Consider the following 25,356-nt stretch of genomic DNA (forward strand, 5'->3'; position numbering starts at 1 on the left):
CTTTACATGAACAAGCAATCATTTTTCATTGGCACGCTATCATAAAATATATAAAATATATTATTAGTCTTAACAGAATCACAGAATGGCTGAGGTTGAAAGGGACTTCTAGAAGTCCAAGCCCCCTGCTCAAGCCCCACCTGAAGCCAGTTGCCCAGGACCATGTCCAATAACACACCTCAGAAAAATTTATATCCAACTTTATCCTGTAGCTGGCAGCCAGCAAACAGTGATACTCTATTAAGAACTAGGTTTAAAACCTCAGGAAAAGGCATTATCTTAGCAGGATGGGTTCCATGGACCATATACACATGTGTAATTGTACAGAAAAGTTATTTTGATTTAATTTTTAAAAAGATGACCAAGAAACTAACACATAGAAAAGTATTACGTTCAAAGAATGTTACTTAATTTGCCTTTACCCTCCCTATATTGAAGAAACATCAGGTTTATATTTGTCTCAGCACTCCCAGCTGTGCTTGCTCGAAGCACAAGCAGTTTATATTTTGCCACAGAGATCTCGTGGGTGGACAAAGAGGCAGAGCTGAAGTTAAAAGCACAATCAACAATCTAATCTGTTTTAGTTTTCAAGTACTTGCCATTACAACCCACATAATGTTTGTAAACATAGTTTCCATGGATTGAATAGACATGCATAATCTAAGAAGAACTACAAATTAAGGTGCCTGACACTTAAAATTATACTAATTTTGAACATGTGGACTATGGCACTTCAGATAATTGCTAAAGCTAATGTTGTCTCTGGCTCTTTACTGTCTGTAGCTATTTAATCTTGAACAGGGCTTGCACTGAATATTCGTAGGGTATGGTCCAGCAGGCTGTTGTTTGGTGCTTTTTGCTTGCTGTGTCATACTCCAGTGAGGTCCCTCTCCCATTAGTATCAAGAGGATTTACAACCAGAGAACTATCATGTGTCCTAATCACATTTTCTCACTAGCACAACCTTTTCACATATGCTCAGATCAGGTTTGCTGAAGGTTAAATGGCTTGACCACAGAAAATACGCAACTAAGAACTGCAGGTGAAGGGAAGATTAGGGAAAAAATACATGCATACAGACACATACACAAAGCCAAGAGAAAATCATATCACATTGTTTTAGAAGTGTATTTGCCTTCATAAAAGAAAATTATAATTTCCTAAAATGAACACATAGCATTTCAAATATTGATGAGGATATGAAAATCCATGTGACGTTTTCAAAAGATTTGAAGTCTCCGTTTGGCTGTGCATTACCTACCCCAATGTCCTTAGACTGAAGTACCTAAGAGCAGACACAAAGGCCTGAAGGGCTCTTGAAAGCCAAGCCATTATGTGTATGTGTAATTCTTGCTTTGATTGACCTTTAGATATGCAAACGAGTACTACCAGACAGTATCAGAGCAGCTTGTGTCTAGTTAAGTCCTTCAGCTTTTTCTCTTTGATCCTCATGTTGCCCTTGTAATTTCTTTCTGAACTGTGATCCCTGCTCCAGTCAAACCTGTTGCATTCAGGCATGATCTGCTATTTTAGCAAATGTTATTGGCTCTATTGAAGTTCTTTCACATAAACACTCCACTACTTCTTAAATGCTTAGAAGGCACACAAGCCTTCTGCTCCTTTAATGAAATGCTCTCAAAAAACCCGCACAAAACAGCCTGCAGCCATTTTTTCTAAATTTTTGACTTTGCCCTTCTGCCTGCTGCTTTTTATTCAGCGTGCTGAAGTCTGCCCTTTAAAAGTTCACTGCACGTCCCTGCTGGAGGAGGCATGGGCAGCTGTTACTAGGATACTAAACTTAATTGTGCAGCAGGCACTATCAGCTGAAGACACGCGTACGTTCACCTCATCTAGAGGTGCCCATCCTTTGATATTCATGTGGGCGGAAGGTATGACTACTCCACTGTATTTATGATTTTCTAACCAACTACAAGATGTGCCTCCATTTTTTTTGGTCCTGTTGTTGCTGCCTTTTTGCTGATTATCATCACTGTTTATAATACTATGCCGCAAAAGAAATGTACTTGGAAAAAGCGAGAAGCCCTCAAAATGCAGAACAAGAGGATAAAAAACCGCATGAATAATTTAGGACACAATACTTATCAATAAATGAGTGCCAGAGAGAATATGGTTTGTGGTAGTATGATGTTTGACAGCACAACCCGTGGCATTCCTACAAAACATTGCCCAACTTCAGCTCGTATCCTGGCGCCGTCTCTATTTGTACTATACTGTCCCTGCAAGGCCAGTGGATATAGGGATTATGCTATGAAATATGTGGCATATAGGTATAATATGGCAAAATCAGATTTTTACTAGGATATAAAGCAAACCAGCAGTATCCACAGAAGACTTGTGATTCTGGGACGTGCTTTGCAAAATGGGAGAGAAACTTCTACTGCTCACTTCTCTGCCTGCAAAAGAGGCAAAATGGAGTGCTCTGATGCTTTACTTTTGAGAAAACATGTAACAGAGCTGGGAAATGAACCTCCAGTTTCCAAATCATGGTTTTATGCTTCATCACCAAATAATCCTTTCTTCCAATGCTCTATTTACATGGAGAGATGGATACTTCCAATGTTAATCAACCGCATACTCCCATTCCCCAGTAAACACTGCAATGCCCAAGCCAGCCGTAAAGATGCTCTGTCAGCCCGTATATTTCAATTACTCCTAAGGACAGAAATAACTGCAAGCTACTAACAACAGATTATTGCACTTCTTGCTATTTTATGTATCTGTGTATCCCACAGATACATATGTTAATTAAACCTTACTACTTTCTTTCTGTCCATGAATATTTCAGTATAACTCACCGTAAACAAATACTTTTGAGGTTAGATCAGTCATGCTGAAGTATCTTACATCGTCGTAGACACAACACTATGCTTCATAAAAGGGACATATTTAATAACAAAACCCACATATTTGTGTTTAACCTTCTACAATAAATATTTAAATTTAAACTATTTCCAGTTATTTACTCAGCTATTTGTTTCCTGCAATGCATGATGCTTTGCTCTTTAGATTGGGGCTATAGACTATAGTTTCGTTTTTTGTTGGGTTGGGGGTTTTTTTGGCTAATTGTAAGAAATGCCAGTACAGGAAGGAGGAACTTTGAACATGCATAGACCTATTTTGCAGAAGTACTTGTTTTGAAAGATCTGATCCATACAACAGTAAAATATATTTTTCTAAATAACTGTCCTTTAATAGCTCACCTACTGAACACAGGCGAGGTGTAAATTAATATACATTGAGGAAATGCACAGAGCAAACTGAAATTTAAATTTGCACAGGTGACTGGAAAAAAATTTAGAAGATAGGGTCCAAAGTTAAAAAAAATAGTAAGTAATTAGAAATCTCCTATTGTAGCCGGTATTTGTGGAGATGACATTGATTGTTTTGTTCTGCTCCCAAGGATTATGGCGTGGCTCTCTGGTGTTTCCCAGAACCCATTCTGCTCCTTCCAACAGGGCATGCTAAAGTGTTGCCCCTTACTTTCAGCCCATAAGAAAAAGCAGCACAGCTGGGCTATTCAACATACAAGGGTAATACATTTGCTAGTAAACTTGTATAATGCCATATGTGCATTAGGCTCTCATCTCCCTGAGCAGATGCAGGTCAGTTTGCCATATATAACTCCTTGACAACTACTGTCTGTACATGTCTGTTAAAGAACGTGCCTGGCAGCAAAATAAATCAGCGTTCAATTTTAAGTATTTTTTACACTGTTGAAAAAGTTTTTACTAGTTAGTGACCATACAATCTTTCCAAGTACTGAGGATATGCCTACACATATGTACACCAAAATCACTTGTACAGATAGTAGTTTGGTCAGTGGAAATACCGGTAGTATTTCAGTGTCACCCCCTAATCCTCTGGTTCGGTTATGTACTGCCTATACTGAAGGCAGTTGTTTCAGGATTGCCTTTGCCACAGTAGGGTACATGACACTGACCGTTCCTACACAGAGGAGGAATAGACATTGCTCAGTCCTAAGCAGCTGGGCAAAATGTCAGTGCTGGCTTCGTGCATCTTTGTTATGGAAAAACGTACAAATACAGACTGCCCCTCCAGAAGATGTGATAGCATGGCTATACGGCAGGGATTCAGCAAGAGCTGGCTTTATGCCCTGCAGACTGGGAGTTACCAAAATGCTGGCATGTGTCCATGCAGACGTGTCTATTGAAGTTACCGATGCCAGCGCAGTTCACACAGCAAATGACAGGTATTTCCCATAAACACGGGCGTGTTAAAAGAGGAAATGTTATCATTTTAGCATAACGCCTTTGCTGTGCAGGGTTCTCGGGGAACAGGAATGGGGTAATTCTGCAGGCACAAACAGATCTTCATTTAAACACTTTATCCAGACTGAAGAATAAAGATACTATTCCAGGATGACAGAGGATAGGAGCATGTATCAACTTGGTGTGGTGTGTCACACCTACACCAGAAATGGCCTATGAGAATCTGAAGTGAGAAGCTCAACCTGTGTTAGCTAGGTTAGGCAGCTAGAATGACATATTGAAAGTGTAAGGCTTGTTAGGGTAGTCCCCACACTTAGGGACTACTGGACACTAAGAAGATGGCTTTGAAATTGCCCTTGCAGTTTCCTGCTTGAGAAGGCAAATGAGACGAAGGACCATGTCAGGAATGGTATCAAAGGGCAGCAGCAGGGCCCTAATGGCACCAAATGTGCTATTAAGCACAGTTGCAGTAGCTTCTAGTTAACAGAGCTTCACACTGGATAGTTCAAAGTTTCTCTTAAAGCCATTTCAGTCCTCTCCTAACCTGATTACCACCCATTATCCCATCTCATTAAAGGCTGCAATTCATGCCCTAAATATAATCTGATAAATCTTAAGTGTAATTGGGACCTACATTCTCATTGCAATTATACAGCAATGGCAAAGCTGCCAAATGGAGACTGCTCAATATTTATGAATTCAGAGTTAGCAATTCTCTTTATATCCCGGTGATGGCAAGTAGAACATGTATTATGTTTGCTACAACTGTTTGTTAGGGGGGTGGGAAAAAATAAGAGAGAGTAAGCTCCTGCTGGTCAACAAGTGACAGGTATTTTATAAAAATAGTCACAGTAATGGCACAAATACAAACCAGAAGTGTTGAAGGACGTACCTCAACAACAGCACTCCATTTTGAAACTTCCAAGTGGCTTTAGGTGTAAGAGCAAGGTCTGGTGGTGTGGGCACTGTCAAATTGTCAGTACAGCCTACAGCTTGAAACACGGACTCTTTTTGAATTAACAATTCTTCTTTCCAAGAGAGGTGTGGGTGGACATTCCATCACTTGGAAAGTGAGAACAGTTGGTTGCATGGAGTGCAGCATCTGATCTATTTTTAAACTGTTAAAAATATTCCTTTTCTATGGCCATTGCACAATTTCCAAGCAAGCCTTTTCCTCAAAGGATCTATGTGATCAGAACAAGGACAGCACAAGCCCTTCTAGAAATTCTGCACTTGGCTATGCATTTAAGAGTAATGGGAATAAATTAAATGTTGAAATGTCATTTTGAAAGGGAAAATACAAATTTATTACGACACCTTTAAAGACAGAATCAATTTTGGTGCACTGTTTGGAGGGGAGCTGATTCTCTTCCCTAGTAGTCTTATACAGGTTCTATTTTGTTGACTTCAGTCTATATTTTAACAAATCACTGATCCTTCACAGATGTAATAAGAGCTTAATGTGAGAAATCTTGTAAGACTTATTTAAATAGATTTGTTCTACTTGTAAATAAAGGATTGAAAACTAATTACGGTATATATACAGATCCTTAGTTCTAAAAGAATCTAACTTCAGTCCAGGCAGATGTCTTTCACTCAATAATTTAAGAACTACTAGACAGATAAAAGACTTCTTCTTTTATGAAGTAGGTATCAGTGGAAGATTCTACTATTAAAACTAGTTAGTTTTGGGTTTTTTTACACCAAAACATTGAAACAGGTCAATGATTTTTCCAGCAGTTGCTGTTCTCAAATAAAAGTGACGTCATTCTAAGGGATTTGTTCTAATTCAGCCACCAGTCAGTAAGTAATTTTTTTTTCCCCCTGGATTTCTTTTTTAATGCTCCATTCCATTCTTTGCTCACAATCTGTAAGAAAAAATACTGAAATGGCCATATTCCAGTTTCTGCCTGTATTGTTTCTTCTAAATCCATAATAACTCTCAAATTTAAAACTTGATACTGCAGTTTCTCCCACACTTTTTTTTTATAATAGCAGCAGTAGTCAAGACTTCAGCTGATTGTCAATGTTAGACCCTGCTGGCAGTACCAGGACCATAGCTGGCTGCACTTGGACACTCCAGTGAGATAGGCTTGCCCAAAAGATGTTAAACTTAGACTAACAGCAACAACAGAGAAATTTAGGAAATAACTAGTTTCTGCTATAAACAATAGAAAGAAGCATGTCAAGTTAACAACTAATCAATAAATTATTGAGTCAGCCAAGTGAGTGACAAGATTACATTCAAACGAATCTGAAGGACAATTCAGGTTTAACTCTTCAGAAACTGAACACAAATAATATAAGACCTAGAAAAAGCAAACTAGAAAACTAGTAAATACTGCCTTAGTTATGGGTATTAGATCTGCTTCTTTGTAGATGGTTTAAGTCTCAAAATCAGGTTCAGATTCAGACCTTGAAATCTCACTGATTTCAATGTATAATGCAAATGAACAGACTGATTTCTGCAATAGGGCAAACAGTAGCCTCCTGCAGCACCATCTTATACTGACTTTACACTTCACCTATTTGTCTGCAAGTGACAGTAATCTAGTAAATGGCCCTGCTAAGGTCATAAGAAGAGAAATAATAATAATAAGGTCAAAATAAAATAATAATAAAAATAATAATAATAAGGTCAAAAAAAAGAGAAAAGTGTGTTCTCTTCCAGGATCCATCATGGTCATGGAGCAATATGATTAAGACCAAAGTAATTGTGATCATTTATCTTACTGACATTGCTTTTCTTATTTCCATTCTGAAATTGAGACAACAACAAAAAAAAATGGACAAGTCAGAAAACCTTAGGTTTTGATAATAATACATTCATGTAAGACCTAACTCTTCGGAATTTTTTTTTTTAAACTGGTATCTAATTGTCCTCTCTGTAAATAAAATCCCAAAAATCCTTAAAGTCTCTGTGGGTTTGGAAGAGACAGTCAAGTTCCTTCCAGTGTTCCCTGTAGTACTTTTTGAAACAGGCTTTGTAGGCTCCACCTGCTGTTCCAACAGCATGCAGTGACTGCACAGATGACATTCGAACTCCAGCCAGGACTGGAATTACTCATGCGTTGAATTTAGACACTGCTGTACATTCTCAGCAGTAGACTAAAGAGGTATTAAACTAAGCTGGAACTTCATTCTGCCAAACCAACTCATGAGCTAGTGAAGCAGTCAGTTACCGTACACTGACTTTCCAATGAGGCTGGTAGAAATCTTGGATATTCAAGTCTCAGTTTGCAGCAGTTTGCAGGGACAACTACTTTCAAACCCTTTTCTTGCTCAGGTAAGCCTTCTACTTCATATATTTCACTGGAAGTTTGTGAAACATCTTAAATGAAGATGAGTTTACATAATACATACACAAAATTTCCTTCCCTTCAGTCAGAACATTTCTCTTCTACCAAGTGTGCCCCACAGAGCACAGATTATTTTAGGTGCTTCCTTGTACGCACCTCTGGGTTCTTTAATATAGGCACATAAAACCATTATGACAATAAAAATTATTACTGTCTGATGATATAGCATAAATTACTTCTGGAAATCAGAAGCACACAAAAGTTTATTATTAAGAAATAAGGTCCAATAGAATGTGTATCTCGTTCTTACCATGGGTTTGGCATGTGTATTGTAATGGCTGATCAGAGTATATTCTCCTCCCTCTGACACCTTTATTATTTATAAATAAATAAGATTATCATCTCCTGAAATAGATTTTCTTATAAAGTATTCTTTGAAGAAAGGTAGTGTTACTATTATTACAAATCTCAAATGCTACAAAGATCACCCCAAAACACCATTAGTGTGTTGCATCATATTATTTGGACTTTGGCAATGTCATTACAGATAGATCATAGAAATTAAATTATGTTAAGAATTTTAAACAGGTTTTCATAAACTTGTCAAGTTTAAATTCTCCCTTACTGTGATTATACTATTCTAACTGCACAGAACAGCTCATGATTTTTTTATTTTTTTTCCACTTTCAGGAACTATAGTCCACTCAATTTACTTCACAGCCTTAGTCAACAGTTTAGCTTTGTAACAGTATCATCAAATCACATCAGGAAGAGTAAAAATTTGAATGCACAACATGGTGCACTACTTCAGAAGAAAACCATGTTCCCTCTAATTCTTCAGGTAAGCAGCAGTTACTGTCAAAAAAGATAAATTTTGGCAGCAGGAAGTCTCTGTGCTTTTGCATGGTTTACATTTCCAAGGGAGATAAGAGGACAAAAATAAAACAAAAAATGTTTGCAAACAAGCATATTTTCAAATAAAACTATCTTTGCTAATTTTATTCTTTATATTCCCTTTTATTCCCTCCTGCCATTCTATGGCCTATCAATAGACCTTCATAATTGCCAGCTGCCTTGCAAATGATTTATAGATGCTGTGATAAGGATCATGCAGACATTCAGAGCTAGCTTAATACTCTGCATAGTACCTTTACCATAACATCATATCTGCAGTTATACAATTTTAAAAAATTATTGCTTATGTAAGTCCTTTTTAACTGATTTAAATCAAAGAAATGCACACCACCACCACCCCCCATATACATATATATATATATTTTTTTTTCATAGCTGCAGGTACAGTAATCAATTGACAGGGGGGGTTCCTCTCTTTTCTGTCAAAAGATTTTCTCTCCATCTAGCTTGGAATACATATTCATTTGGCAACACAGTCATGATAGGATATCATAGGTACAGACTGGATATGAAAGGGAACTCAGCTGTTTCCAGAAATCAGCTCTCCAGGACTGTTTGCTAAGAGCTCTTCCACAGTAGTCTATAGAGTTCTGATTTATCTCCCGAGAACTGTGATTTATCCTTGAACTAAATTAACACTCCACCTAGTAGTGGAATTCCAGTGATAGTTTGCCTGTATGTACAAAGAGCTCCCAGTTCATATACTTAAATCCAAAAGGTCTTCATGTTCAAAACCTCCAATAACTTGTCACTGGACTGACATTCATGGAAATGAGTCAAGGCATCAAGACATCCTATCCGTGGTTGTCCCTCCTATTCTTGTAAGTATTTAAGTATTAGGGTAAAGAGTAATGGACCCCTCCTTACCCTCCTTCTTGGCCAATGAAGTTTTAATTATAAAATGCAAAAAAAAAAAGAAATATATTTAAATGCCTGACATGCACATGTAAAGTAGGTATGTGATAAACATAAGAAGATAGGTGCATTAGTCATTTACCCAGGATGACTGGAGGGGTTTCCACCAAGCCTGGTGGTTAGCCTGGCCTTATGTTCTACAAAACAGTGTTAACATGGCATGATAAAACAGGCTGAAATCTCAAGAGCAAAGAATATTTTCAGGTTTTTGTATGAGATATGGCTATTCCCTGTCAGAATTTGTTTTACAATAATCCAACAAATGAATTTCAGAAACGAAATTCAGATATTAACCTACCGGTGTAAAAACAAATCCATAAAAGCTTCTGTAATCTCAATCTAATCCAAAATCATACCAAACAGATAAAGCCTTTTTGAAATTCCATTTCCCTTCAGTTATTCTGGAGATGGAAGAATATAGGGCCAAATGTTGCAGGACCCTTGTGGGCCAGTTTTGCAAATTCACTTCCTAAAGATGAAGGAAGTATTTCCGGATACACTGGTTTGAGAATCTGTGCCCACAGTTTAGATAATTTACTGAGAATATGTAACCATACACACAAGTAATGTCAATCATAAAACTCATCATAAACTTTTTGATAAGCCTGAAGAAAGCTATTTAACTGGCAAGCTAGTATAATTCCTGAACACTACATTAATAGATAAGGTTTAAAAAAAACCCAAAAAAACCAAGAACAATTTTATGGATTTTCTAATGTTATGTGTGCTAGATCTCCTTCTCTTCGAAAGCTTTTTTTTTTTTTTTTTTAAGAGGGATTTTTCAAGGATACAGCAAGACCAACTAATGGAACTGTTTTTACAGTAAAGGCAGCTGATGGCAAGTTAGAGAGCTGTGTTAGAATTGTCACTGTCCGCCAGTAAAACCCTACTCCCTGGGCAGTGCAAGAGGTAACAGAACCCATCTCCTAGCCCTGAGATCGCAGTGTGAAAAACATATAAGAAAAAACCTTTGTGTTTAAACCCCGTAAGTATTTACATATCTTTTACAGTGTGGATTTGAAGTTTACTGAGGAACTTCAGGCAAAGAGATTTGATTTTGGGAGCCTCAATGACTTGTCTACATGAAAGCATTAGTCTGAGCCCCCAGACTAAAACCCAACCTTGTACCCTACCTCTGAAAGTGCACAATAGCAGAAATTCTAGGAAAACAATATTACAAACTGGAGATGCACTGGGATTCTTCTGCATTTGCCTCCTTCCCCCCAAGATATGGCACTCACAGTTTAGGTACTTTTTGAGCCATCCTCCCTGCTGACACATCTATTTATTCACTCTTTTATAATTTTGACACATATAAACTGGGAAATTACTGAACAGAAGACCTTCATTTCTGTATTGTGTAAAAAAGTGCTTCTTTCCCTTCTAAACCTTCTGCTCTTTGTTATCTCTAAGCTTCTGTGCTACAAGCATATAAATAAATAATTCCTTATTGATTTTCTTCACATGGTACAAAATTACATAAACCTGTATCATGCTCCTTCTGCACTTAACCCCTCTGAAGGCTGTGTCTTATTCAGTCCAGCTTACCTGATGTGGAAGGTTTTTTTCACTATTTCTGACCATCCTTCTTAAAATTTTCTGTGCCTCACATAGTTCTACTGTGTCTTTTTTTGAGAAAGGATGCCCAAAAATTCATTCAGCACCCAAGCTATGAAAGCATTATGAATTCACAGCATGATACTGCTATCTTCTGTTTTGCATTCTATTCTTTCCAGGTAATTCCCGTGTGCTTTTTAGACTGATGCTGCACATCAAGTTGATGTCCTCAGAGAGCAACCCACAGCGACTCCCAAGATGTTCCACCCAACTTCCTGGTCATTTGCCATCTTTAAATTTCAACCATGTCGTGGCTTAACCCTAGCTGGCAACTAAGTACCATGCAGCCACTTGCTCACTCCTCACCACCCCCAGCGGGATGGGGAGGAGAATTGGGAAAAAGGTAAAACTCGAGGGCTGAGATAAGAACAATTCAGTAATTAAAATAAAGTAAAATATTATGATTATGATAATAATCATAATGATAATAATAACAACAACAACAATGAAAAGGAGACATAATAGGAAAGAATAAATTCTAAAAGGAAGGGGAAAAAAACAAGTGATGCACAACGCAATTGCTCACCATCCACTGACTGATGCCCAGACAGTCCCCAAGAAGTGGTCAGCAGGCCCTGGCCAACTCCGCTCCAGTTTATATACTCAGCATGATGTTCTGTGGTATGGAATATCCCTTTGGCTAGTTCAGGTCAGCCGTCCTGGCTGTGTCCCCTCCCAGTTTCTTGTGCCCCTCCAGCCCTCTCGCTGGCAGGGACTGAGAAACTGAAGAGTCCTTGACTTAGTATCAACATTACCCAGCAACAGCTAAAAACATCAGTGTGCTATCAACATTATTCTCATACTAAATCCAAAACACAGCACTGCACAAGCTACTGAAAAAAACCCAGAACTATCCTAGCCAAAACCAGGACAAACTGAAATTTCTCATTCACTCTATTGAGCTTTTTGAGAGTGTTTTGCAACTGTTTGTACCCTAGGCAATGTGCTGTTATCCAGAAATTATGTAACCTTACCTGAAATTGTGTAATTTATGCTACCAAGATTATTGCATGATACAGATCCCACCTCAGATCCTTGTGGCATTTCACTGGTAAAATCCCTCCATTGTGAAAACCCACAATTCAATCCTTGCCTTTGTTTCACATAGCCAGAGAGAAATCCAACCTTGTGATTTTATTTCTTGCACTTTACATTTGAGTAGGTATTTCATATTTTGAATTTGTTTAATAATAGTGCATATGAGATACAACATTAGCTCCTGACAATGCAAACTAACACATAAACTTGTCAAGATTAAGTCGTGGGGCCCTTTGCACCAGAGAAGAAAGTTTATGATACAGTATGAAAAAATGTTGATTGAATATGCAGAACTGTGAGCACCATCTGGTTGCCTTGTTTGTCTGACCTCATAGGTTTCCCACACGACAGCTGCTAATTGCATTATGATAGTTTCATGATAGTTCACTTCAAATGAAATGTGTGCCTTACGTGAAACAATAGTGACTGAAATTTGAAGTTTGGGGTTTCAGTGGCTGTATTTATGTCTTCAGATGGATTAGCATTTGATTTGAAATAAAGTATGGCTTACTGTAACAGGCTTTAGTCTGCTGTCTTTGTTATGGAAAACTCTATCAAGTGGTAAATGTAAGACAGCATTTGATTTGAGGTAACAGCTACCATTCTACAACACACTGTGGGCTGCCTCAGAAACACTAAGTGGAGGAGGCCTGTTTAAAAAAGTAATGCCTTAAGCTTACTTAAGGAATTCTTCAGAAGCATTAAAAGAACAAAATGAGATTTTGTATTTATTTTCAGATAGTTTATGAAGTTTGAAGCCAATTCAGCTCTCACAGTAAAGTAAGAGGGGTTAACTTTGCAAAAGGTTTGGACTGAAAGCACTGTAAAAAATTATGATAGAGATGAATCAGTCCCTGAGACTTAGGGGAAAAAAAAAAAAAACTCACAAAAAAAAAGAAAACAAAAAGAACCACAGGAAAATCTGTTTTTCCTTAAAGAACTACATGTGAATTGTGTCCTCTTAGCCATAGAACCTGAGGCCAAAAAGCAGAAGCCTGACCTCTGAAGCCTCAAGGGATTAAGAAAGAGATGTTTACTTGATTATTCAGTAAAAAGTAAACAATGATATTATACTAATTTTTAAATAACACCTCACTATAGGTTGTGTAAAGGCCAAAATTACTCGATTATTCTTATGCTCTGCAGTTACACAGGGGCTCAAAGGACAGCTCAGACCAGGGAACCCCAAAGTGCAGGCTGAAAAGTCTTTGCTTACAATTCACAAAAAAGCTTTTTAATTGTGAGTGTAGGTTGCTTTGAATTACCAATAAGAAATGCCAGCTGCATGAATTCTAGTCAAGCATGAACTAAGAAATTATTCTGATCCTCCCTTTCACAATGTTGTATAGTGAAGATATAACATGTCACACCATGTTGCATCTCTGTTTGGCCCCAGGGCACTGTACTGGGCTCGGGAGAGCCAGATTCAATGGCTGGCTTAGACTGGCACAGCCTTACTGTGGAAGCTTAGTTAAATCTTTTAGTCAATTTTCTGGGAATTAAGCACCTAGGTGCTTTTCAAGATCTGTTGCTCTCTGCAAAATAAGAAATAGAGAAATTCATATTCTCATAGAACCTGCAAAGTTAAGAATCTGTCAACATTTACAAGGTACTAGAAGACACTGACCAAAAAACCCAAACATACAAAACCCTCAAAGCCAAAAACCAAACTGACAGAAACAAATGTTTTGTCAGAAAGATAATTTCTAACATTAAAGATACGGTTAATTGTCTTTCTAACATAGAAAGGTAACTTCTACCTGGGGATAATTGTCAGATCCATGGTGTACACCACCAAGCCTAAATTTCCAGCTCTCTTGTTTGCCATCTGAATGTCATTTAGAAATCATTTCACTGGACTCTGTCTCAGCTTTCCCACCTGGAAAAATATTATCAATCTCTTTTTTTTAAAGCATTTTAAGATCTATTAAAGAAACAGTGTAGTAACAGATTTGGTTGCTGTTCTCACTGAACCCAAACCTAAAGAGGACACATAACTGCTTGGGAGGAACAGCCAGTATTTTTCCTATGAGATGCTAGTAAACACAACGTGTAGGGTTTTTTTATACTACTGAATGGATAAATCCACAGCACACATTCATTAGCATCAGTCCTCAGATTCCACAAATAAGAATAGGCGCCTATACAGATCTCAGGAGAATTTTTGATTTTTGCCTCTTCTGATACAGTGGATTTCATAGAATGTCTTCCCAAAGTACAGGTTGATATGGGACACCCATTTCAGACTTGATAGTACGTAGTTGCCAGACTGAAAAATCTATATAAAAAATAACTTATCCTTCTAAATGGAGATATATTCTAGCTTGCCTTATTCCTAATTTATGTTCTCCAACTCCCAACAAATATATCAGAGCTGAAATCCTGGCCCCAGGGAAGCCAATGTCAGATCATCTGTTGATATTAATAGACCATCATGAGCCACTGTAAACAACCTAAATAGGCCAGCCAATCTCACTCACCTGTTTCAGAATTCACAGGGACATATTCCAGTTTATATCTACTGAAAGTTCAGACTTACAATTGACTTAAAATTTTCTCTTTCTGTGCTAATGTTCTTTGTAGTGTCCCCAGAATTGTTCTTTTTTTTATTTTGGATAGCTATTACCTGTTCAAAGACACTTTTTTATTGACATTCTGTGGATAGCTTAATTAAAATGTTGTGCAGTTTCACACATGCCAGAAACACTACAGTTTTAAGTAGATTTAGAGACTTGGTTTTCATTCACATCAGTATAAGTTAATCAAGTGAGATGCAACCCCCATTCATTCAGTCTGTCAACACAAAGAGGAGACTCATGTAACTTTCTTTTGTGAATTATTTTTTTACTCCTCCCCATTTCTGGCATAATGCTGCGCTCTGTTCACCTGAATAACACCATTTCCCAATGTCTCCTGGCTTTGTTCTATCTGCTTTTTCAAAAGTTGAAGTTAACTTCTTACAAATCTAAATATTACCACATAATGTTGTCTGTAAAGAGTATAAGATACCTTTTCTATGAAAGAAACACAGGTGAAAAAAAAAATTCCATTTGGGTGCCTCTTGGGGATCCCAAGCTAGCATATTAGGAAGTTGACCTACTGACCCGTGAAAAGAGTATCATCTCTTTCTTTCCTGTTCATGGAGATACACATCACACGCCATGGAAACAGGTCTCTCTCACTGCTATGCCAAGTGATTAAGAGAGTTGCAAAGACTATGTGTAAGTTGTGGATCCTGCAGCTTTCCCATCTACAACAAGAAGCATGTGAAAAAACAAAAGGGTGAGTGGGTAACGGTATATAGAAAAGAAATACAAGGAAGAAACACAGCAATTGAAACAGAGAGAAAAATTGGTGGACAGACCTGAGTAACAATGATATAAAAAATGGATTTTAATTAATGATGGGGAACTTTTATCTCTGACTTTGGGAAAACAGTACAATCTTGCCTCTTGCTTCTCCTTCATCTAAACATAGAACAAATTCGTGTAGTCTCAAAATATCTGACACTTAAACGTAGACCAGAAGCACTCATACGACTCTTCTGTTAAATTACATGTAATAAGAAAAATTACCAAAATTTCAGATGCATTAAAAAAAACTGATCATGGACCAGCTGCAAAATAAGCATTGGTTGTATGTCTAAAAGTATCAGTGAAGGGCATTTACTGAGAAATTTTCAATATCACAACCTTCTCTTAGAAACTGCCAGTTTCCCAGGACCAGAACTTTTCACAGGAAAATTCTAACATTCATTAACCTTTCGTTAAGTCTCTTGGTTCCAGTATGGAATTTCTGCTTGACTCTCAGAGACAGAATGGCACACAGAGCAGCTGTTATTTAAAGGAAAGGTTACTTACTTCTCCATAACAGCTTTGGCCAGAGTAGCTCACAGGCACACTCCTTCCTAGTCTCACCTGATATGAAATCAAAAAGTTTCAATGCAGAAAACAACTCATCCTCTAGCAGGAATAGATACAGATGTATGCCTAGAGATTAAAGACAGAAAACAGCCTGTCAGGAAGTAGAACACAAACCACATCTTAATCATTAATTACGTGTAAAAGTAGGCCTAGAGTTAGCAATTCATGTGAAACTACTTTGATGCAATATGTCTCCCCAGAGCAACAGCAAGATCCAAATGTGAGCACAAAAGCCATACAGCCAAGTGACAGTAACCTGCTTCCAGTTACAAAGTTGGCTTGTGGAACATCACCTACCCTGAGTGAGCCTCCCCTGCATTTATTTGGTTGCTGGATTCCCAAATGCTTTAGAAGGCAATAACAGAAAAATTGACTACTTTTTTAAAAAATCTACTTACCAGAGAATTCTGACATGACAAAAAGGTAGTGAGTCTGGCCATGGGTAATGTTTCTATTTCAGATTTGCCTGGAAAACATATAAGAAATTGTAGTTAAATAATTTATTTATATCCTTGTTTCATGTTACAGGTAGTAGAAGAGCTGGTAAAATCTCTGCAGTTATTACTAATACAATCTAAAGCCCAGCAAACTTTTCCCAGTTAGGGCTCTATTGTTATATAAAATACTTGTGCAATGTTAAAATTCAGACCCATTAAACCAGATCATACAAGTCAAGGCAAGAGAAGACTATATTAAAATACTGTTATAAAATGAGACCTTCTTGTTCAAAGCAAGTACGATATTTCTGAAGTTTAAACTGTATGGTATTATTGTAGATTATATTTCACTCCAGTTAAGAAAACTGAAATGAAAAGTACTTAGCATAGCAAATAGTGAATGAGAACAGTTACATAATTTCACTGCTCATTTCTTTCCTGAAGTGTGTTGTGATTCGTTTGTACATATCCATATACAATTACACATAACAGAGATTCAGATACAGCAAAACACCCCCCCTTTAGAGGAGACAGGACACAGGTGTACATATTTATACAGGTGTGTATCTGTACCTAAAAGCCTTACAATTCTATGCATGGTGTGCATTTTCTGACCCAAGTAGTGAAAAAGGCAGATCAGTTTACATGGTAATTAGTGAAAGCAAAGACACACAATTTTTTATGAACATAATTGTTCATTCGGACATTACACTTCAAAAATATCTGCCTCCTTAAGTTGGTCCTTTTTTTAATTATTATTTTCTTTTCAGCATGGCTCACACTGTCTCTGCTTCTATCTTCTGGTACTTGTATTAATGGATTATAAAAAAGAAACATAATACTAGATGCACATGGAAAGACTAGGGCTGGCTTTCAGCCTCAGGAATATTAAAGTATTCCATACAAATTGTTCATCTCAGAAGTGTCACACAAGAAAGAAAAAAACATCAGAAAATCCACCTCAGAGTCCTGAATGAACGGACACATGAACTGCAGAAAAGCTGTGCTATTTAGCTCAGGCATGACATCATGATAAGCTGTCAGATTCTAAAAAACAGTATTGGAAAAGGCCTCCAAAGCATCTGAGCCTACCCTCCTTCCAATGCTCAAATATAATGGTGATAATTACAGAAAAATCTGATGGACATTTGGTCACCTATTACAGTTCTTTGGCACAATTCATACTGCAATATTCAAAATAGTTGCATAAGAAGTCCAGTGCATTTAAAAAGAACAACTTTCAAACATCAACTCCATTTTAAAAGTGATACTCTAAAGCATCTTAAAGACAACATCTTGAAACAACATTTTTTAAAAAGACATAATCTCTAAATTTTATTAGAAAAGGGATCAGTCTGAATATTTTTTTTCATTTGATGGACAAGTCAGTAGAAGTCTGGAAAAGGCTATTAAAGAATGTGAACCCACTGTTCTTATAAATCAAAATTTGTACACTGAAATCCTATGCATATATACCTTCTATATAGGTCCACTTGTTTCAGTTGCTTGTGTAATGAAGGTGAGAAGACAAGAACAGTACTTCCTAAAACATCAAATGGAGGGAGAGGTGGGGGCAAGAAGGGCTCTCCTAAAGTTGCAGCACAAATTATTCACAGCCATGCAGTAAGTGGTGCGATACTGAGCAACACTCCTGGTACTCGCTCATAGACCAGGAGAATTGGCAGCGGCCTGACCGCTCCCCATGCTGGGAGCTGAGTCCTCACCTTTTGGGACTGTGGAGCTGAATGTCTTAGCATGCCACCCCTACAACCTCTTGTACTGGTTATCCCTCCATAGGCTTCCTGTTAGCAGCAGTGATACCTTCCTATGCACATTCTTAAACAGCAGGCAGTGAATGCAAGGAGGCTAGGCAGGAGTGATTGGAGCACTCCCAAATTTGTCACAACAAAAGTGTCTCCTGAGGCAGTGAGTGAATATACAGCAATATGTCTTGAATCCAAATCCCCCACTGTATGTCGGAGCTTCACCTTTAGATTAAATTAAAATATTCTCCTATTAAGCAATTCGCATTTTAAAAACTTTTTTTTGTAAAAATCTACTTTTTTTGTCTTTTTACAGAGGTTTCCAAACAGAATGGTGAACACTGTTGATTACAGTTTGGACAACAAGTAATGGCCTATTTTTCAAATTAGTTATTTTTTGGAAGTAAAGTGGAACTCCTAACAATGTTTTAAGCTAAAGGTTCTAGGGCATTAAAAGGATCACATCTAAGCATGCTATCCAAGTTGTCCTCGGTGATTTCACCTCCGTGACACAGTCCAGAACACTGAGTCAAGAGAAGTCCAGCCTGGGACAAATCAGACTCACTTTCCCATTTTCCAGCCCTTCAAACTCCATTCCTTATGCACTCTTTCCTCACCAAGGGGAACAGGGCAGAGGGGAGGCAGGGGAAAGCATTACCAAGTTTTCCCTTTACATTTTCACAGAAAATCGGCCACTGCTTAGGTCAAAAGAGACTCTGATCTCTGCAGAAGGGTGAATACCATGTATGGGGCAAGGGATGTCATGTGCAGGCTCTTCACTCATACATCCGTGCCATCCCAGTGACTTCAGCCAAGGCCCTGCATTGCATTTGAAGCAAAAGGATTTTTCAAGTCATTCAGTAGTCACACAGCATGTGTTGGTGTTTGTGCTCATTACCAGGAGGAACACTTTCCCTTGTTAGTTTAGCTGCACAGCATGAAATAAGCCTTCCTTGCAGTTCTCTGCAGAGGTGCACCTTTTTCAGCTTACATAAACCAGGACTTCTATTCTTTTCATGAATTTTTCCACGAGCTTTTCCATCTCTGAGGTGTAAGTACTGTAAGAGCAAGGTAGGCATTGATTGAAAATGAAAGGACGCTCAGTTATTTAAAAATGAAAGTGCTTGTACTTCCTTACCAAAAAAAAAAAAAAAAGTTTTAAAGCACTTCTTTTTGCAGTAATGGTAAAAAAAACTCAAAACTTGCTCTGAAAACACCCTCTCCCCTCACTCTTATACACTTAAATGCACATGCAAGCATCTTTACTCTTTTTCTCCTCCCATTGAAAAATAAAAAACATGGGAGAAGGTGAAAGAAAAAAAACACTGAACCAACTGCTTTGTTTCCACATTCATAGAAGTCATCATTTTTAAAGAAATCTGCTTTCAGGTTTTCACCCTAAGAAACGCTACCAGTTCTAGTCGCTACCCAGAATTTATAATGTGTCACACATTTTTTTAAAGGGACATTTGGGTGTCCTCAGATGAAATCTTTACCTTGTCATTACACTTCTTAGGAAAGATTAAATTCTAGCAATTATTCCACAAGACTAACCAAAATAACCAACTTGTCTGGACATTTTTGGATACTTGAAGGTAAAGCAGTTTTATTCACATCTGATTTATGAACTTTGTGTGTGGCAACTACTACCTTCTCACAGGGTTCGTTAAGGTATATGTACTTCCAAGACCACCTTATTCACTACAGAAAATTGGTTGGGCAAATAATTTCCTTATATTCTGTCAAGTCTTCTTTTTGTTGCTATATTTTATGAAATATTAAAAAACTTAAATAACTTAAAGTTAAAACTTAAGTTTCAATACCTAAACTAGGTAATAATCTGAGAAGCTGTGGTGATTATGGCAGTGGCATTATGATACCAAATAAAGCACAAGTATTAATTAAATTCCTATTTTTGTCTCATAACCAAGATGATATAGAGTCCCCAATATGAAATATTTATAAAGATGCATCAAGCTATATATAAATATAAATCTATATATAAATATAAAACTATCTACATTCATGAACATCTACACCATTCTGTAAAATATTCTGGTCCATATTGTCAGTTTATTTGAAGTTATTAAAGTCCATCAGAGGGTACAGTTATTGCTCCTCTGTGTCTTTTTACTGTCTTTTTCTACCATAAATTAAATAGAAAAAAAAAACAACCAAGGTTTGTAACATTCAAGGACTAAGCAAAACCATCAGATAACATCATCTTTTATACAAAGGATTCTTTGAGTTTTTTCAACATTAAAAACAAACCACTACTTTTCCAGCAAAAAGATGGAATATTCATCCTGATAACAACTGTACTCTATGATACGGAGAGCAGCATATGGTAAGTATTGGTACAAGATATTGAGCCAGATGCACGCTGAAATTCACTAATAAAAGCTAAATTAACACGGCACCTGGTGAGAGCTTTGCCCAGCATGCCAGGCCTATGCCAGGCAGAATCTGGGATGGTACTGCAGCATCCAAGCTGATCTACCATTTACCCAGCCACCCATTGGCCCCAGTTTTCAAAAGAATAATAACATGAAAGTACACATACCATCAAGGGTCAGGGAGCAGCTTAAAAGCTGCAATCACAGGCAAGAAAAATGCTCAAGACTCAGATCTGCACCAGCAAAGCAGCTAAAACCAGGGTATAGAGTAGCTTGTTCATAAGTTTTTTTCCCTCCTATAAATGGAAAGGATGTTGATAGTTAAACCTTGACTAAATATTTCAAAATTTCTATGACAAAAACATCAGCAAAACGTAAAAATATTGGAAGAAGTGTGATGAGAAATTTTTTTTATGAAAGACAGGATTTTTTTCTGACAGCCTCAGAAAAAAAAATCAACAAATTCGAGGTAGTAGACATCATGCATATTGTCTCTCAACCTCCCACAGTGAAGATCGTGACTCTACCTTCTTGACAATCACTCCGTGGGTACCTGAGGGCTGCTGTTAAGCACCCTCAAAGCCATATCTTTCTGAGCTGAGAAGTCCCCATCCCTCAGCCTGTCTTCATAGGGCAGACACTCCAGTCCTCAACTGTCTCAGTGGTATCTTCCTGAACTCACCCCCATTTTACATGCCTCTTTTATATTGGACAGCCCAAAACTGGATGCAGTATGCTAGATGTGTGCTTCTAATGAGCACCATGCAAAAGGGGATAATCCTTTCCCTCCAGTTACTGGCCATGCTCCCGCTTATACAGCTCAGGAGGTTGTTGGCCTTCTGCAGCCAGTACATGCTGCAGGCTCACATTCAGCTCACTGCCCACGAGAACCCCAGCACCTTTTGCACACAGCAGCTCTCCAGCATGGCAGTCCTCAAGATGCACCACTGCAAGGGCCCTTTCTTCCCAGACAGAGGACTTTTGCATCTGTCCTTGTTAAATTTCATGACATTAGTGTTGGTCTATTCTTCTAGGTTGTCAAGGTCCTTCTGGATGATAGCCCTGTCCATGATCATTTCAACTGCTGGCCCCAGTGCAGTGCTACCTGCAGACTTCATGAGTGTGCCCTCCACCAACCCCTCCATTCACTGACAGGGATTTTCAGCACGGGTAATAGTACAGACCCATTCAGTACTACACTGCCAGGTAGAGCACAAGCCATTAACCACCACAATCTGAGTCCAGTCACCCTGTTTTTTATCCATCTGGTGTTCACCCATCCAGAACCATAATATCCTAACATACATAGAAATATCTTGCAGATACAGTATCAAAAGCCTTGGTAAAGTCAAGATAAATGGCATTCACTGCTCTCCCCTCATTCACGAAGCCAGTCATTTTTACCTAGAAGGCAACCAGGCTTATCAAGCATTACACATCCTGTTTTCCTGGCATCAACCTTACATTCCTATATAGGCAAGGTTTGTAACCCTCCACTGTAGCACCTTCCTACATCCCTTGTACTGCTGTTTAGTCACACAGGTCTCCTGATAAATCTAATGTTTGCCTGAGTATCAGGATGGAACCACTATTGAGCTTGAAGGAAGCTGCCTTTAGAGGTCTGCCACCTTTCCCTAACTCCTTTGTCCTTCAGAGATGCCTCCCACGGGATACCACTTACCAGGTCCCTGAATTAGCTAAAGTCTGTTCTCCTGAAATCCCGGACTGGTACTGTGCTACTCTCCTTCCCCATGCCCCTCAGGATCTTTGACTCCACTATGTCATGGTCAATACAGCCAAGGCTACCACTGATTAACCTCCACAACAGGTTCTTCCCTGTTAGTGAATACAACATTAAGATATGCATCAACCCTGGCTGGTGCACAAGGCGCCAAAAGCAAACAGATGCTCCAGCAGCATCCTCAGTCCCCTGCATGTTTCCCTACTCCATGAACCACTCGTTGAACTGCCAAATACCTGATCTGCAGGACATACTTGTGCAGTTTCAGGTCGTGGCAGCCATCAGGCCCAGGCAAAGGGGTCCTTCCTCTTGAGCCTGCCTGAACACCTCCCAGGCATGAGGCACTCAGCTCATGAACACCATCCTCTTCACCCCCACAGCAAGACCAGTTCATTGAAATACGGAAGGGGGCTGTACCACCATGTCAGTGACAAGAGCTATGAAGTCTGCAAGAGCATTCTTAGTAGGTGTCACAGCTGGCGTCCCAGAGTCACTGGTTTAACTGCTCTGCACAGAGATTAGCTTCACACTACAAAACTGCATCCTTAGAAAATGAAAAGTAAAGGAACATGAGGGTATGAGCCATTGTATCTCTTGTGTTTGAACACTGCTGACTACTTTTTGGGAGGGGTTGAAGAGAAACCCAGTGAATGATCAGTACCTATCTAGTCATCTGTCCAGGTTTATAACAACAGGTACAGCTTGCAGCTCTTTGCCTTTGGTAAATTCTGTTAAGTAACAAAAATAAATAATTTAAGACTGCTACCTCAATCTTGAGTATTTTGTAGTCTGGGCTTCCCCTACTGCCCTACTCTTTTTTCATGCTGACTCTTGAAAACTGCTTCCTTAGGGAGGTACATTTATGGGCTGTGCTTTTGAGGAGGTATCCAAGTTTTCTTACCACTGACTGGCTACTTACATTTCCCAAAATGTGTACATTCCTCTTCCAAACACTTCTTTGCTATTCTGAATGTTAATCCTCTGTGCTTTCTCCCAAAGAAAGTAATCACAAGCCCACCACCATATCTCACTAAAGCACAGTTTGCAGGCTGATTTTGCACAAAGCCACCATGGAGTTGTGTTCAGCACAGATTTTCCTGTAGCTTCCAGCTATGTGCATTCCTGTCCACAAAATAAACAACAGGTATATGGGGCTCAGAGCCTTCAAGGGTGACAAAGGACAGATTTTTTCCTTAGGGAAGGAATGAATACTCAGTGCTAGAAGGGGACTAACAGGAAAAAGATATTAAAAGTTTTGTGCTAGGAAATTATGTAGAGGTAAGGGAAAATGCTTGGAGAAGGGAAAGATTTACATTTTGAATGTCAATTGCTAACTTCTACTGCGTACATTATAATTTTAGTTAGCCAAAGAAATGAGAAGGCATTTGAAGACATGAGAATACAAAAAAACAGTCTGAGCAGAAGTGGCAGGTTAAGTATTGAAGCCTAAGTTAGTACTGTAGAAGTTAAATTTTGCACAGCAACTTACCTGAAATTCAGCTACTTTGCAACAGTGGTAAACAGTAGATCAAACTCATGCTGATAAAAATGCTTTCTTAAATAATAGTGATATGATCTAGTTTACAATAAATTGGTTAGTTCAACAAATACTCCAGTATCTAGTGAGCTAAATAACAATAACGATGAAGTACCTCATCAAACTGTTTGTCTTATGAAGGCTGGGTTCCGCTGTGGATAAAAACACACAAAACTCTCCTTTGAGCAGGAACTGAAATGCAGAATGGTCTTTTTTGAATCAACCAAACAAATACTAAATCGAGAAAAATCTCCCAAAATCTGGAAGGAAGTCTCTATTGAGAATATCCCCAAAGCAGCATCAAAATCCATTATTGACAGTGCTTGCTGGGAATAAAGCTCTCTTGGCTCTGCAAATTGCCTGAGGACAACTTCTTCTCCAGGAAGCACATGGGCTTCCATAATCCTGGTGGTTCTGCTGCTGGAGAGATGGGACTTTAAACAGGGACATTCCTGTCCAAAAAAGAAAAATCCTTTTTATTACATTCTGAAGCAAAAGATCTGGGTCATTCCTAAGAGACTCTTTTGTTTGGGGGAAGCAAGTTAACCATTTATGGCTTCTCTGCTAAGAAAAGGAAAAACTCATTTCCTGAAGACTCTTTCTGGACTTCATAAATACATTGAACTACTAAGCCTTATACTAGTCTTTTGTGCAAGCCAGAAATGAAATAAAAGATAATCATAGTCTGAACTAAAGTTGTTGTTTTTTATATTAACTTTTGGTTATTTTAATCTCATGAACAACAGCTTTTATCTAAAAGAAAAACTTTTAGATAAAAGGTTTCTGGTTAGCAGTACCTTTATGCTCCAGTGTCAGTGCAAACTATGTATGTAAGCGATCTTCAATGCAGTACTTGCTTACACTGTACCTTGCTGATGAAAAATAATAATTGAAGACAACCTTGGAATGTTCTAAAAGCAATCACTGAAATTTTTACTTTGTACTGTGAACACCAAGTGAATCAACCTGATTGCATTCCTACAGTACCTACAGATGCAGATCAGCTATATAACTTCATCAAAAGCTGCAGTTTATGATCTACCATCCAGATTATTACAGAAACACGATAGTATATCTTTACTATGGTGATTGTCACATTAGACGAGCCAAAAACTTTACAGAAATGTATATGGAATAGCGGTGGGTATAGAAAAATAAACAGCTTCTGATCACAATATTCTTGCTAATTATTTGTATATATTTAGGATTTCTTTTCCAAGTCACCGTGTACCAACTTGAAAGAAGTTATTTTCCAACCAGTTTCAATGGATAGCATTTCCTGAGCTTATGTCTGTTTCTAGAACAGTGAAACCAGAAGGCCCAGGTTTTTGCCATTTTTCTGAAATTAAATCTCCTCTCTTTCATGACAATGCACCATTCTGTTTGGCAACATATCTGCACTTTAATTTCTATTTTGCATTAGCCAGTTGTGAAGCTGGCATGCACAACAATATTTTCAGATTATGATCACAGAAGTAGCAGAGATGGTTTAGGGCCTCCAGCCTCTTGTTCATAACAATCTCCT

The 25,356-nt window shown here is 38.2% G+C and overlaps 1 long non-coding RNA gene across 1 annotated transcript in view; it reads right to left on the reverse strand.

Annotated features, from left to right (window-relative positions):
- Window positions 1–372: 372 nt before the first annotated feature.
- LOC308068767 overlaps window positions 373–25,356 on the reverse strand; it is a 65,351-nt gene continuing 40,367 nt past the window's right edge. Inside the window, exons 2-3 of the long non-coding RNA XR_013930122.1 lie at window positions 16,356–16,423; window positions 373–16,023 (exon numbers count right to left, since the gene is read on the reverse strand). This is a non-coding gene — a long non-coding RNA (uncharacterized lncRNA). The remainder of the gene's footprint in view (window positions 16,024–16,355; window positions 16,424–25,356) is intronic.

This window comes from Falco punctatus, assembly GCF_963210335.1.
Source record: "Falco punctatus genome assembly, chromosome: 1".
Taxonomy (NCBI): domain Eukaryota; kingdom Metazoa; phylum Chordata; class Aves; order Falconiformes; family Falconidae; genus Falco; species Falco punctatus.